This window comes from Pinus tabuliformis, chromosome 6 (genome assembly GCF_031772625.1).
Source record: "Pinus tabuliformis cultivar Carrire ecotype Pingquan chromosome 6, CPIR1, whole genome shotgun sequence".
In the NCBI taxonomy this organism is placed as follows: domain Eukaryota; kingdom Viridiplantae; phylum Streptophyta; class Pinopsida; order Pinales; family Pinaceae; genus Pinus; species Pinus tabuliformis.
Window position 1 is genome coordinate 345,269,620 of NC_142292.1, and position 14,394 is coordinate 345,284,013.

Below are 14,394 nucleotides of genomic sequence, written 5' to 3' on the forward strand. Positions count from 1 at the left end.
TGAGAATAGTCAACATCATAAAATTCTAATTCAAATTTTTTTTAGTAAATCCAAATATAAGGGACAGATGAAAATTAATGTAAAGTGAAAATATATCGGTATTCATAATATATAATAGGTCTGAAAAGAAATTATAGGTAACCTTTTTTTCAAAACCATATAATTATTTTATAAAATGAATCTATATATATAATGGACATAAGAAAACTGACAATGGTAAACCATGGCTAACCTACAGCGTTATATTGATTGTCTTACGACGTACTAACCAGGGTCAAGGGAGACCTATGCAACCGTGTGAGAGAGCAGAATTAACACCTGTTGCATACATCCTAGTGACAATGAGTGACGTGTGACCATGTCCATATCTCCCAATTTGGACCACCGGCTGGCCTCTAGACGTTGCGATGGATGTTTGCGTTGGCATAAAGGCTTAATTTTGAAATTAACTACTTGATTAAGTTAAAATATATATATTTTCGTATTTCTCATAATGTTTGGTAATAATATATAAAAATTTATTTATCATAAATTATTTAACAGTGAGCATACTTGGAATCCACAGAAAATTAAAATTTAGGCATGAACGGCTCGGTTAAAAGAAAAAATAGAGTTTATAGCTTTATTCTATTTCGGTTCAGAGAATGTTTTGCTACCTCAGAAGTTGAATAAACACAAGAAATCTGGAAGCCCCTTCCGCTTGTCTGCAAATAATGCTATTTGAAGAAAATCAGTGCAAAAAGCAGTGCGGTGTAGGTGTAAGGCATATGACAGAGCAGACATGTCTATGTACGCCAAAGATTGTTTCTATTAAGGTTTCAGTCATTAAACTCCCGGATGGGTGTACCATAGCTCATTCTCTCCAGGGAATGAATTCTGGAATGAAACAATACAGGTTGCAGATGGTTTAGTCAAGACTGATGATACTGACATCTATGGTTGAAAAGGGAAAACACAGAGGTGATAATAGAAGTCTAGGGCCTACAAGGTCCGAAGAGTTCAAACCTACTGCTCTGATACCAAATGTAAAGACCTTCTTAAAGTAAATTTTTAATAGAATGTACAATTACAGCAGCCATTAATGTAAAGACCAGCACAAAGTAAATTATCAAATTCTACAGAATTGACAATTACAGCAGCCATTAATTTTTTTACACAATTACAGTCAAGAATTTACACAATTACAGTCTATGCATAATTCATCAAATTCACATTTTCATACATGGTTCCCTGGTTTGATGTCAATTCCTTGCTGATGTAGCTCCAATTACTTCTGATACCAAATGACTAAATCCTCCTAGCCAAGCTGAGCACAACCTTGGTACTCAGCTCCAAAATACTTCTTAATTAGAGTATTTTAGTCCCCCGTGCCCAAAAGCCTCAAGAATAATTGCTCAGTGACTTCTTGCTCAATCCTGAAATTTCGACTCAGATACTCCGTTCAGAATTCAATCTCCCACTCTAAATATCCTTTTCCTTTCCTCAACTGATCCCCCTTCTACCTCAGGGTGTTTGGAATAAATACTCTTTGTAGGCAGTCACCGCATTCTTCCACCGCCTTCATTTAGATTTTATTCGACCTTATTTGATAGGTAAGGCTTTCATATGTAACATGAGGTGGGATGTGTTTTTAGTTTGATATGATTGACGTAGTTACATTTACATGATTTTTTTGTACTTTTATAAAGTTTAATTTATAATAAGAAAATCAATAATTATATATATATATATATATATATATATATATATATATTAACAATAATATGACTTATAACTCAACTCTATAATGATTAACATTTACATTAGAAGGATTGAAATTGTAAATTTTATTTAACAACCTGGTAAGTACAAAGTATTTAATATGTATATTTGAGTGTAGAATCTCTTTTCTCAGTAATTTAGTATTTAGTCCCTTTTCATTTAGTTAAATATTTTTCCTACTAACTATACTAGTGCGAGGCATGTGATGTGTGCATATGTAGCTATCATATGCATACATCGTATGTATGTTGATACGCTTTTGCTTATAGATCAAAATGGGTCATTACACCATGTAATAGGTCCAGAACAAAGAGTGAAGACATAACCTGCAATAGACTTCCAATCATTAGGGTCACTAACCCAATCAGAATCAGTGGAACCAACCAATAGAGGAGATGCTTCTGCACTGTAATGAATCCCAAACTGAACTGAACCTCGAACTTAATGAAGTATTATTTTAGTTGTTTTCCAATGACCTTCATGTGGTTTTTGCATCAACTAAGCAACAAGGCCAACAACAAAGGAAAGGTCAGGACTGGTATGGGTCAGATAGAAAAGTTTTCCAACAAGTTGATAGTATAAGGTAGCATCAACTTTAGGGGAAGTACAAGTGACTGAAAGTTTGACTCCAGACTGAAAGGGAGAAGGGGATGGCTTATAGTCTTGCATGTGAAAGTGGCATAGAAGATCATAGGCATACTTGGACTGGGAAAGGGAAATACCTTCTTTGGATTGCAAGACTTGAAGATCAAGAAAGTAATGCAAGTGCCCTAAGCCTGTCATTTCAAACTGCTTTTTAAGGTTATACTTCACATGGCTTATAAGGTTGGGATAACTACCAGTAAGGATAAGATCATAAACATAAAGAACAAAAATGATAAGAGACTTACCCACTTTCTTGGTGTAGACAGTATTGTCAGAATGACACTTAGAAAAGCCAATATCTAAAAGAAAGCTATCCATTTGGCATACCATGCCCGAGGGGTTTTCTTGAGACCATAAAGGAATTTCTTAAGCCGACATACAAGGCTAGAGTCTTTTTGTAAAAATCCAGGAGGTTGTTCCATATAGATCTCTTCATGCAAGTCCCCATGCGAGAAGGCAGATTTAACATCCATCTAGTAGACTTCCCATTTGAAAGAGGCAGCAAGGGAAAGAACAAGGTGGATAGAGTTCATTTTGGAAACAGGGGAGAAGGTTTCAGTATAGTCAATGCCTTCAACTTGTGAAAAACACTTAGCAACAAGACAAGCTTTATGTTTATCAACTTTTCCATTTGGTCCAAACTTGGTTCTGTAAACTCATTTGCATCTAACAATTTTTTATCCCTTTGGAAGAGGAACAAGGTCCCATGTATCATTTGCCGATAAGGAACAATATTCTTTATTCATAACTGCATCCCAATCTGGATGGCCTGAAGCTTCTACAAAGGTGTCAAGATCATAATTCGTTGAAGTTTGAGTCAGTAAAGAAGAGGCTCTTTCAAACTGAGAACGTGTACAACGTTGACCTATAGGATCACCTGCAAGAGCACCTGTTGTATCCCGAGTAGCACGGACCCATTTTGGAAGATGAGGAGCTGAAGGAGAATCCCGAGAAAATGGGGGAGGATTATCATCCTCGTTGTCATCATCTGAAGAAGGAATACTTTCAGAAGTATAAGGGATAGAGAGATATGGCATATATGCCGAACTAGGCTTGTAGGCCGATATATTTTTAGCAGATTTTACATCTCTTCTAATTGATAACATTTTTAGATTAGGTTGAAGAAGTCTATATCCTTTGTCACCTTCAGAATTTCCAACAAAAACAAATTTTTCACTCTTAGGTTCTAAGGCTTTATGTTTCTCATATGGAATATGGGCCCATGCTTCACTTCCAAAAACACGAAAGTGACTTACATCTAGTCTAATTGAGCTCCATGCTTCTTCTGGAGTGATATTCTTTAAAACCTTAGTAGGAGTGCGATTTAATATGTAATTTGCACAATCAATTGCTTCTGCCCAAAAATTAAGACCAAGTCCTTTAGATTGAAGCATACAATTAGCCATTTCCTGTAAGGTGCAATTCTTCCTTTCAGCTGCACCATTTTGTTGTGGAGTGTATGGAACAGTATGTTGCAATTGAATTCCATGCTCAATGCATAAGTTGATGAATTTGTTGTTAACATATTCTCCGCCATTATCAGATCTTAACTTAAGAATTTGATGTCCAAATTATTTCTCAACAAAGGCCTTAAAGGCCAAGAACATGTTAAAGACTTCACTCTTGATTTTTAAGAAGTATACCCAAGTGCGTCTAGAGAAATCATCAATGAAAGTTAAGAAATACTTGTAGCCAGAGAATGAAACAACTAGAAGTGGACCACATAAATCACTATGCACAAGTTGTAAAGGGGTTGAGGCATGTCAAGAAACACGTTTTTCAAAACTATCCCAATGATGTTTTCCGAATACACATCCGGAACAAACACCATCTCTGTAAGATATCATAGGAAGACCTGTCACCATATTTTCTTTACATATATTTTGAAGAGAGCGATAGTTTAAGTGACCAAATCGCTCATGAAAAAGTTTTCTCACTTCATCATTATGAGTAACAAATACCAAGGGAAGAGTTGATGACCCAAATTTGTTAAACTTATACAACCTTGTAGAATGATCAGCAATGTCAGTAGCTAAAATCTATCTAGGATCTCTTAGTTCCTTAATTACAACATCATGAAGTGAAAATTCAACGGTTATAGCGTCACCTGAATGAGTTATCTAATATATAGATAGAAGATTGCAGGATAAGGTAGGAACACATAATACATCATTAAATTTACCATTGCCTAAATGAATAGTTCCAGTCCCTACAACATTAAGAGATCTATCATCAACAACATATATATTTTTGGTGTTACAATCATTTAAAGAAGAAAACATGACTTTGTTTTTTGCCATGTGATAAGAAGCTACAGAATCAATGAGCTACTCATGAGAATGAAAAGAAGAAGATACATTTAGTGCATAACCAGACCGACATGCTTGACAACCACATGCAAAAAGTGTTATTCCTGAAGATGAATTTGAAGTTAAAGAGTGCTCCAAATGGATGTTATGATTCTTCATTGTTGCTTTCAAGGCTTCTATCTTCTTAAAGCATTTGGATTCTAAGTGGCCATCATGATTACAAAAGTTGCAATGTTTATCAGTCTTCTTCCCTTTGTTTTTAGTTGCCTTATCACTTTTTTGAGTTGATTTTTCATTTTGAGATTGAAATAGCTTAGTACTCTTGTTTGGTTTAGGACCATTCTTTTTAGGATGTTGCTTCTTAGTATTCTTTGAAATTGGTTGTTGTTGGGCCGCTAAGGCTTTCTTAGAAGTGTTTCTAGTAGTAAGAAGACTAAGATGTAAGAGTTTTTTTTGTTCTCTTATTAAAGAATCACAAAGGGCATCAAAAGAGGGGGACTTGTAGTCTTGTCCTTAAGAAATAAAGGCTTCTCTAGTAGAATGGAAGGTGGAAACAAACACAGAGTAGGTTGGTCCTAACTCCGTAAGAATGGAATAGATAAGGTTACCATCTTCTTCCTTAACCTTAACACCTTCCAAGAGAAGTATAAGGGTCTTGAACTTGGACAAAAAATCTTCAATGGAAGAAAAATTATCTGGGTCCAACATAAGCAACTCATTTTCGAGTTGATGGGCTCTAATTTCATTTTTAATTCCAAAAACTTTATTGAGTTGTTTTCATTATTTCATCCGGGGCATCAATTTCTACGATATGGAATCTAAGGTATAGAGAAATAGAAATCTCTATCAACCCACATGCTTGATGTTGTTTATTTTCCCATTTGGCTTGCTCATCTTCATCTTGAGGTTTAGACTCCTAGTCTGAGGCTATTCTATAAAGACCTTTATTTCTAAGTAAATCCACCATGTAGGATAGCCATTAGAAGTAGTTGGTGTTGTCAATAATAACTAGGCATAGACTTTCCATTTTAAAAGAAACGGAAATTGTATATGTTAAAACTAAGTGTTACAGTGGAAAGATCTCGAAAAAATAGGCCGACTAGAAAAAAGGGCACTGAAAACGGCTTCCAAGTGAAGAAGTTATGGTTTTTTGAAGAAAAATTGTTGAATATGTCAACGAACTATGTGAATGTTGAGAAGTTGATGATAATGTCATATGTAAAAAAAAAAAATTCCCCCAATTTTTAAATTTAATCTAATTAGCTCACTTTGAAAAAAATATTACTTTATATGACCCAATTTTATAATATATGAAAGTCACTTTTACAATGGTACTTTGTGAACTATCCACTAAATTGTAACTTATTTAAAAGATAAAGTGACTTTAGAGTTATAAGTGACTCACTTTTTATAATGGGTCAAAACATTTTTACATAAAGTAACATTGAAACATAAGTTACATGTGTTTTCTTGAAAAAGTAGTTCAACAAAAAGAAAGGCTTGAACCCAAAATAACTTGAGACCAAGTGAGATAGTTTAAAAGGTTAGTAATTGTTGAAAAGGAGGAAGGCTTTTTTTTTTTTTTGCTCATTAAAGCTTTGGGGTGCGTGCTTGCTTGAAAAGCCCATTTTTGCCTACAAAACAAAAAAACAACCACACAAACCAAACGAACAAGCAAAAGTATCCAAACCTTGCGACTTAAAGTTAGATTTCGCTGGAAACTAGATATTTTCCTCAATTTTTTTAATTTTCCGAAGATCACACTAAGGCAGCGGAAAAGATCATATGCATGAGAAAAACCTTTTCTTTCTATTTCTGGTTTGCCCAGATCGCACAAAATCGCGGGCCAAAGAGCATACATAGAAATGAAAGGTATAGATCTGGTAATAATTTTTTTTATAGAGGACTATAAACTGAAATAAACATAGAGATAAATAACTATAATTGCAAATAAAGATTGTATACCTCCAGATCTTAAAAATGACGTAGCTAGGGCTACCGAAGACCTTTTCACGTGAAACCAAAGGGGTTCCTCACTAGAGCGGATGCTCCTAACACAATAGAGCAGTCATCTCAGCCCGAAAGCGGTCAGAAACAATATATCTAGGAAACGACAGTTAGATGCAGTTGTACCGACTTTGGATTTGGATCACCAACAAATGTGACCCTCGAATAGCTCTGATACCATGTAAGAGTTTGCAAGGTAAGTTCCTTAGATAGAACACCAAAGGACACCGCTCACAAACAGATCACATATTAGTACACCAATATTCTTGACGTGGTTAAAACCGTCAAAGAGGGAAACAGTCCACGGCCTGAGCCAACGCGGCCACTTCAGGCAATTTATTATTGTAAAAGAAAAGAAATTTACATAAGCTTCTCTCATGAACGGTCCCCTAACAAATGACCCTCCATGCTCTTTAAATAGAGATCATGGACCAATCAGGTGTTAAACCATGGATCAAGTGTCAGTAATACCAAAGAGAGAATGAATCATTGGATCACTTCATGTCTAGAACATATCGTGACCGTCGGATTGTAAGTTACAAAAAGTATATACTAAAGAAACACACTTTACGTAACTATACACTAGACCAAGTTGTACTTAATTATTTCCTATGTATCGGAATATCCTAACATAAAACCTCATTTTAGTTTACATAATGTTGTAAGAATTGGAACTTAAATATAGTAAACATGACTTTACCTATCATGTCAAGAATGTAATATTACATATTAATACACAAGTTTTTCATTATTAAAGTCTTCACAAATTTATCACTACATGACTTATATTGATTTTGAAATAAATTTGAAGAAAAAACATGTGAATTGATTAATAAAGCAATAAGTATCTAAATCTATAATAAATCTTCAATGTTGTTTCCAAATTCCCTATTTTCTCATGTTGGTTATATTATTCTCATTTTCCTATTTGAGAAGGATTGTCAACTTGAATCCTTATTATCATAGATATTGTACACCATGTTTTAAAGTGCATTTATATTCATGGAGATATGTTGCACAGTGAAAATAAGGGAGGTTATTTTACTATATTGAAAAACTTTGACGATGGTTGTAGTGGGCCTTTTAGTACACACATAAAACATAGATATGATTTTCCTTCTCCATTTTCTATCATTTTGTAAGTTATTTTAAATTGATACTCACAATGTCATTTAAGAAAGGAGATTATATGAGTATATTTAGATTGATATCTTAATAAAATATAGTTATAAATTGACCACTCATGCTTAGAAGTACAATCCTTTGATCCTTCTTGATGTCTATCTAAAGCCTATAGAAGAAGTATACTATAAATTAGATTTAAACACATTAAACAAATATGTTAAAATTTTGAGGGTATGTAAAGAATGGGAATGAGCTCTGCTAGGGTTACGAGTTACGACCAAATACTGAAGCATCTGAGAGCATCATATTTTCTTTTCTGCAATCGTTTTCGTATTGGAAGGCTCTGACAAGGGGATATGAGCGCCCCAGCTTGGGGGGGGGGGGGGGGGGGGGGGCGATCCCCTCGTATCAAAGTGTAGCAGCAAGTGAAACCAGTGGAAAAACAGGTACGTTGCATGGCCAAGGAGACGCCCCTAATGGGAGTCAAATGGCAAGCACGAATCCGCAGGCAATGCCTCCCACGCACAACCAAGAAACCCAGATTCGTGATACCCTCCAACAAACTAGAGAACTACCGCAAGTACATGAAGGATCATGCCCTGATCTGTAAATTTATTGGGATTTGGCCATCAAAAAAGGACTTGATCAAGTGGATCCAACTAAAATGGCAACCCAAAGGCCATATAGATCTGAAGCTTGGAGCTCAAGGGTTTTTTATAGTAATATTCGCCAGCCTAGAGGACAAGGAGAGGGTTTTTGAAAATGGACCATACTTTTACTACAATGCAGGGATTTTTATGAGATATTGGGAGGAATGCTACAATCTGGATCGGGAACAGTTTATGGTCGCCCATGTTCTGGGTTTGCCTCTTCGCTCTACCAGTAGATTTCTGGGATCCGGAAATTCTGGAAGGGATAGGCAACTCCATTGGAAGATTCATGAAAGTAGTTGAATCGACCCGTCGAGGGAGATACACTTCGTATGCCCGCATCTGTGTTTACATGAATATCACTGAACCCCTCCCTGAATTTGTAGAACTAGAATACCAAGATGAGATCTGGTAGTAACCTCTAGATTACGAGCACATCCATTTTCATTGTCATCACTATTATGAGTATGCCCACTTGTATAAAGCTTACCCATTGAATAAAAAAGAACTCAAAGTTGGGTCTCAAGCCAAAGAGTAGACTCCGCCGTGAGAGTATAATGAAGGTTTTCAAGAGGTCTCACATAAGAAGAAGAATGTTAAACAGGCCCAAACACATTCGGCAACAAATAAATAAAATTCGGAGAATCAAAATTGTTTTTGGGTTCTACATGATATGGGGGGAAGTTCCAAAGCTGCAGATCACCCAAAATAAATGGCACGAGGGAGAGAACCAACCAAAACAAATCCTAAGCCAAAATTAAAAGGCTAGATGGAACCCTTAGACAAGGAAGAACAGTAGCAACCCATGAAACTCAATATCATGGATATCGATACATCAAAGGAGGATTTGAACATTGAAGAACAGATTTTGAAGAAATTGTTGCATGAATGGAGGAATCTAGACGAGAGGTTCATTCCGGAGGATCAAAAGAAGCTTTACCGGGACACGTTCCAGTAATATCAGGCGAAGTAGAGTCAAAAACCATTGGATCTGCAAGATATCATCGGTTCCCAGTTGGGAGGCTCACAAGAACCCGGAAGCCAAAACAAGGGAGGTAAGAAACGTGGAAGGAAAAATCTTCAAGAATTGATCCAAATGGTAGGAGATTCATTAGTCAATTTTAGACGGGTGGTACCACTATCGGCAGTTTTCCACCAAATTAACAAAGTCTCTCAATGATTGTTATCTCTTGGAATGTGAGGGGCCTCAACAGCCGAGGTAAACAGAGATATCTGCAGGATCGCCTAAAAAAGGAGAAACCCCAAATAGTGTTGCTCTAGGAAACTAAGGTTACAGGGGCAAGAATTGAAGCAATGCTCAGTCGGATGCATCCCAGGTACGAAGTAATAGCTTTAGATGCAAGGGGTAGTGCAGGGGGCATTGCCATACTCTGGAACCCTAGCGAGATCCTTTTTGACCATTGGATCAGTATGCCCCGTATTTTATCTGGAAGATTCAGACATATTGGGGCTAAAGAGTGGGTATTATTATCGACAGTCTATGGTCCTCATATTCCAGGGGAGAAAGAAGATTTCCTCCAACATTTAGGAAAGCTTCACACAATGAGTGAGGAAAAATTTGGTTGATTGGGGGAGATTTTAACCTCATAACCTCGCTAGAAGAGAAAAAGGGTGGGATAAGATGGAAGGATCCAGAAATGGATCTCTTCCGAACTTGGATAGCAGATTTAAAAGTAGTAGATATTCCAACCATCAACAGGATATTCACATGGAACAACCGGAGAGGTGGAGCCCACCAAGTCGCCTCTAGGTTAGATAGATTCCTGGTCTCTAAAGACCTTATCAGTAAGGACATTTTCTTTGAAGCCTCCATTCTACCATGTCTGGGATCCAACCATTGGCCAATCCAACTGGAAATGGACCTTAAGTTGGGCCAATGTAATCGACCCTTCATGTTCAAGTCCTTTTGGTTACAAGACACATCCTTTCTGGACAAAGTAAAGGATTGGTGGACCTCTAGTATGGTTCAAGAACGCAACTTTATGCACACGTTTCAACTCCGCCTAACGGATCTTAAGTAATAGATAAAAAAAAATGGGAATAAATCAGAATTTGGTCACATTCAGAAGGACCAAGAAATCCTGCAAGCCTGCATGCAAAAGGTACAACAACAGATGATTAACCAAGGGTGTTTAGGGCCCCCAATAGTAGAAGAAGGATAAATCCTAACTCAGATCAAGGAATGAAGAAAGCAGGAGGAGCTACTTTGGAAACAAAAATCAAGAGTTCAATGGCTACAGGATGGGAGAGAAACACTTGTTTCTTTCACAAAGTTATGATCCAACATAGGCAGCACAACTGTATCTTTTGTTGCTTGATGCAGAGGGGAACCTAATGGTACAACATGAAGAAATGGAAAATCTTTTGGTTGACCATTTTCATAACCTCCTGTCATAACTGGATCAGGATAGATAAGAAGAAATTAGGCGCATTAAAAGACATATCCCACAATTGGTCAACAGAGACCAAAACATGGCACTGATGAGAGCCATCACTATGGAGGAAGTTGAGGAGGTAGTAAAAGGCTTGGTGAAGAACAAAGCCCTAGGACCTGATGACTTCACTGCAGAATTCTTTCAGGCGGCCTAGCCTATTTTGGGTAAGGATATCTTGGAAGTGGTTGAAGAATCTCAGTTATCCCAGCAGGTACATCCCGCTCTTAACTCTACTTTTATAGCCCTGATTCCATGAGTAGCTCATTCTGAAGACCCTCATGGATTCAAACCTATTGCTTTATGTAATGTCATATATAAAATTATCTCCACCATTATGGTTAATCGTCTTAAACCCCTTCTTCCTGCCCTGATTTCTCCTGAGCAAACCAATTTTGTCCAAGGCCGCCAAATTCTGGATGGCATTGTCACTGCCTAGGAGGAAATTCACTCTCTCAAGAGCCTTAAATCAAAGGGTATGATGATAAAATTGGACTTATCTAAATCCTATGATCGCCTGAGTTGGTCCTTTTTTATGAACATACTGAAAGCCTTTGGCTTTGACCAGCGATGGATCCAATGGATTTCTTCTCTCATCTCCTCCCCAGTATTCTCGATCCTCATAAATGGCTCTCCCTCCCGCACCTTCAATGCGTCCAGAGGCCTCCGTCAAGGTGACCCTATTTCACCCTTCCTCTTCATTCTGGTTGTGGAAGGGCTAGGAAGATATATAAAATCAATTGTTCAAGATGGCCATTTAAAAGGAATTCATTTGTGGGGAAATGACCTTCCCTTATCCCACCAACAATTTGTGGATGATATAATGTTATTCTATCAAGTCTCCCTTTGGGAATCTAGGGCTCTAAAATCCATATTGCAAGACTTTATGCAAGCTTCTGGTACTCAGATCAATAATGAGAAATCCAATATCTTTTTCTTCAACACCCTGGTTCCTTCCCAATATTTCCTGGCCAATATTTTGGGAATTCGCATTGGCTCCCTTCCATCCAAATACCTAGGAATTCCCCTAGTGACTAACTCTCTTAGGATCTCCTGTTGGAAAACTCTCCTTGAGCGAATCTAATCCCAACTACAAAACTGGTCTTTTTGATCCGTAAACATCGCTGGGAGGGTGGTTTTACTGAAGGTTGTGCTACAATCGATCCCAATACATCAACTCTTGGGTCTAGTTGCTCCTAAATTGCTTGCTCTGATATGACAACTATATTCAAAAAAATTCCTATGGAAGGGGGCTTAGGAAGCTAAAAAATGGGCACTCCTTTCATGGGATTAGTTGACTAAACCTAAAATGGCAGGGGGGTTAGGTCTTCGGGATCCCTTTCTACTAAACCAAGTGATGGGGGAAAAACTCTGGTGGCGATGGATTCAAGGTGGTACTAATCTCTGGAAGGTCATCTAGGGCCGGAAATATAACATGCCTTCAACTACAGAGGAAAGAATGAGAATGCAGGGAACTCCAAGAGGATCATCAATTTGGAACTTAGCTTCTGAGAATAAAGAGTTAATTCGCAACCATACATTCTGGGAAATCAAAGATGGGAGGAGAGCTCTATTCTGGCCATATTCGTGGCAACAACGGGAAAAACTCTTGAGTCGCCAGGATTTGGCAGAGATCTTCCTTTTCACTAATAGACCCCACAACTTGACGAGTAATCAGTTTTAGGACCTAGCCCCGAGAATCAATGGAGACAATGGAAAACGAAACAAGACTGGCACAACCCTCCTTACTCAAATCAATGGGATGCATTTGATTCTGAGTTGTGCACTAGAAGAATTGCATCGTTAGAAGGACATGACATTATCAGGTGGGGCTATAAAACTAAAGGTATGTTCACCATAAAAGAATCTTACCAACTAGCAGCATAGGAGAATCTAGATCAAAACAATCCACTATGGAGGAAAATATGGACGGGACAATTTTGGTTGAAAGTAATGCATTTCCTGTGGTTAGTGTGCAATGGCAAGATTCTCACCTAGGGCCAATTACAGAAGAGAGGAATCCATGGGCCCTCTTTTTGCAGTATGTGTGCCTCTCCGACTGAAACCATAGAGCATCTCCTGAATCTATGCCCCTTTGTAGCTCGGCTCTGGCATAATATAGATACTCTTTTTGGTCATCTAGACTGGGATAATAACAGTATCTGATCCACCATTGGGAGTTGGAGGAGAGAAATCTCTTCTGGTCTAGTGGTAAATCGAGCCTCGTGTCTATCTCTCGACTTTATTTTATGGGCATTATGGAAAAAAAGGAACAGAAGGATTTTCAAGGACCAAAAACTGTCACACTTGGAAATTTGGAAAGGAATACTCCAAAATGTAAGAGAATCTATACTAGTAGAGAAATGGCATTATGATGATTGGAAGGTCAACCCCCAAGAAGCGTGGATATTGTCTACTCTCAATTTATCCCCGCAAATGCTTGCACCCTCATATTGGAAATTAAAGTTGCCTCCCAACCAATCTCCTTCTCTCTTCTCATGCCCCCCTGAGGGTTTTCTCAAGCTAAACTTCGATGGGGCATCCAAAGGTAACCCTGGGGATGTGGTCTTTGGAGGGTTCATCAGAGATTCGCAGGGTCGGTTTGTCCAAATATATGCTTCAGATTGTGGCATTGCAAGTAGCAATGAAGATGAAATCAATGTTTATAAACATGGTTTGATAATAGCCAAAAGGGAAGGGTTGAGAAAAATGGTGTTGGAAGGCGACTCTTCTCTAGTAATTTATACTATTAAAAAACTTAAACAGGGACCTAGTGGGAAAAGATTAGTAAAAGATGGAAGACTGCTCGCTTGATCCAGGATATCAGTGAACTTATACAAGATTTCGAATATATCATCCCCTCAGATGTTCGCCACAATGGAAACAAAGCTACTAATTTCTTAGCAAACTGGGGCTGTCTTCACTTGGGAGTGAATATAGATAGGCCTTGGATAAGGGAGATTGGGGAAGCAAGAATGGGACAATTGACTATGATTCTGAACCAGGACCTGGCTCCTAATCAGAACCCCCAATTGGGGTGTGAGACAGCTGGAGGCCCACTTGGGCTTGATTGACATGACAGAGCTTTTATTGTTTTGGGACGGTGGGTGGTATCCCCCATGCCCTCACACGCATATTCATTGTGATAATATGCAGTGTCGCAGATCTTGGCAAATCCATGATGTGAAGGTTGGTAATCCTTGGTTCCTACATGTAGTAGGAGCGAAAGTGGAGTTAATACCATATATATGGCATATAAACTCGAGTCCTCAACTTCTTAAGGAGCCTAAGTTTGTTGGTTACAGGTTCACGGTGTCGGGAATGCGAGAGGAATACCCAGTTGTTGCCTGTCTCTGCTCGAGGTTGGCATATAAAGTCTGGTATGTTATAATGCTCTCTGTATCCTAGGCAGGGGGCGGCTACTTGGGATAAACTTTGCACTCG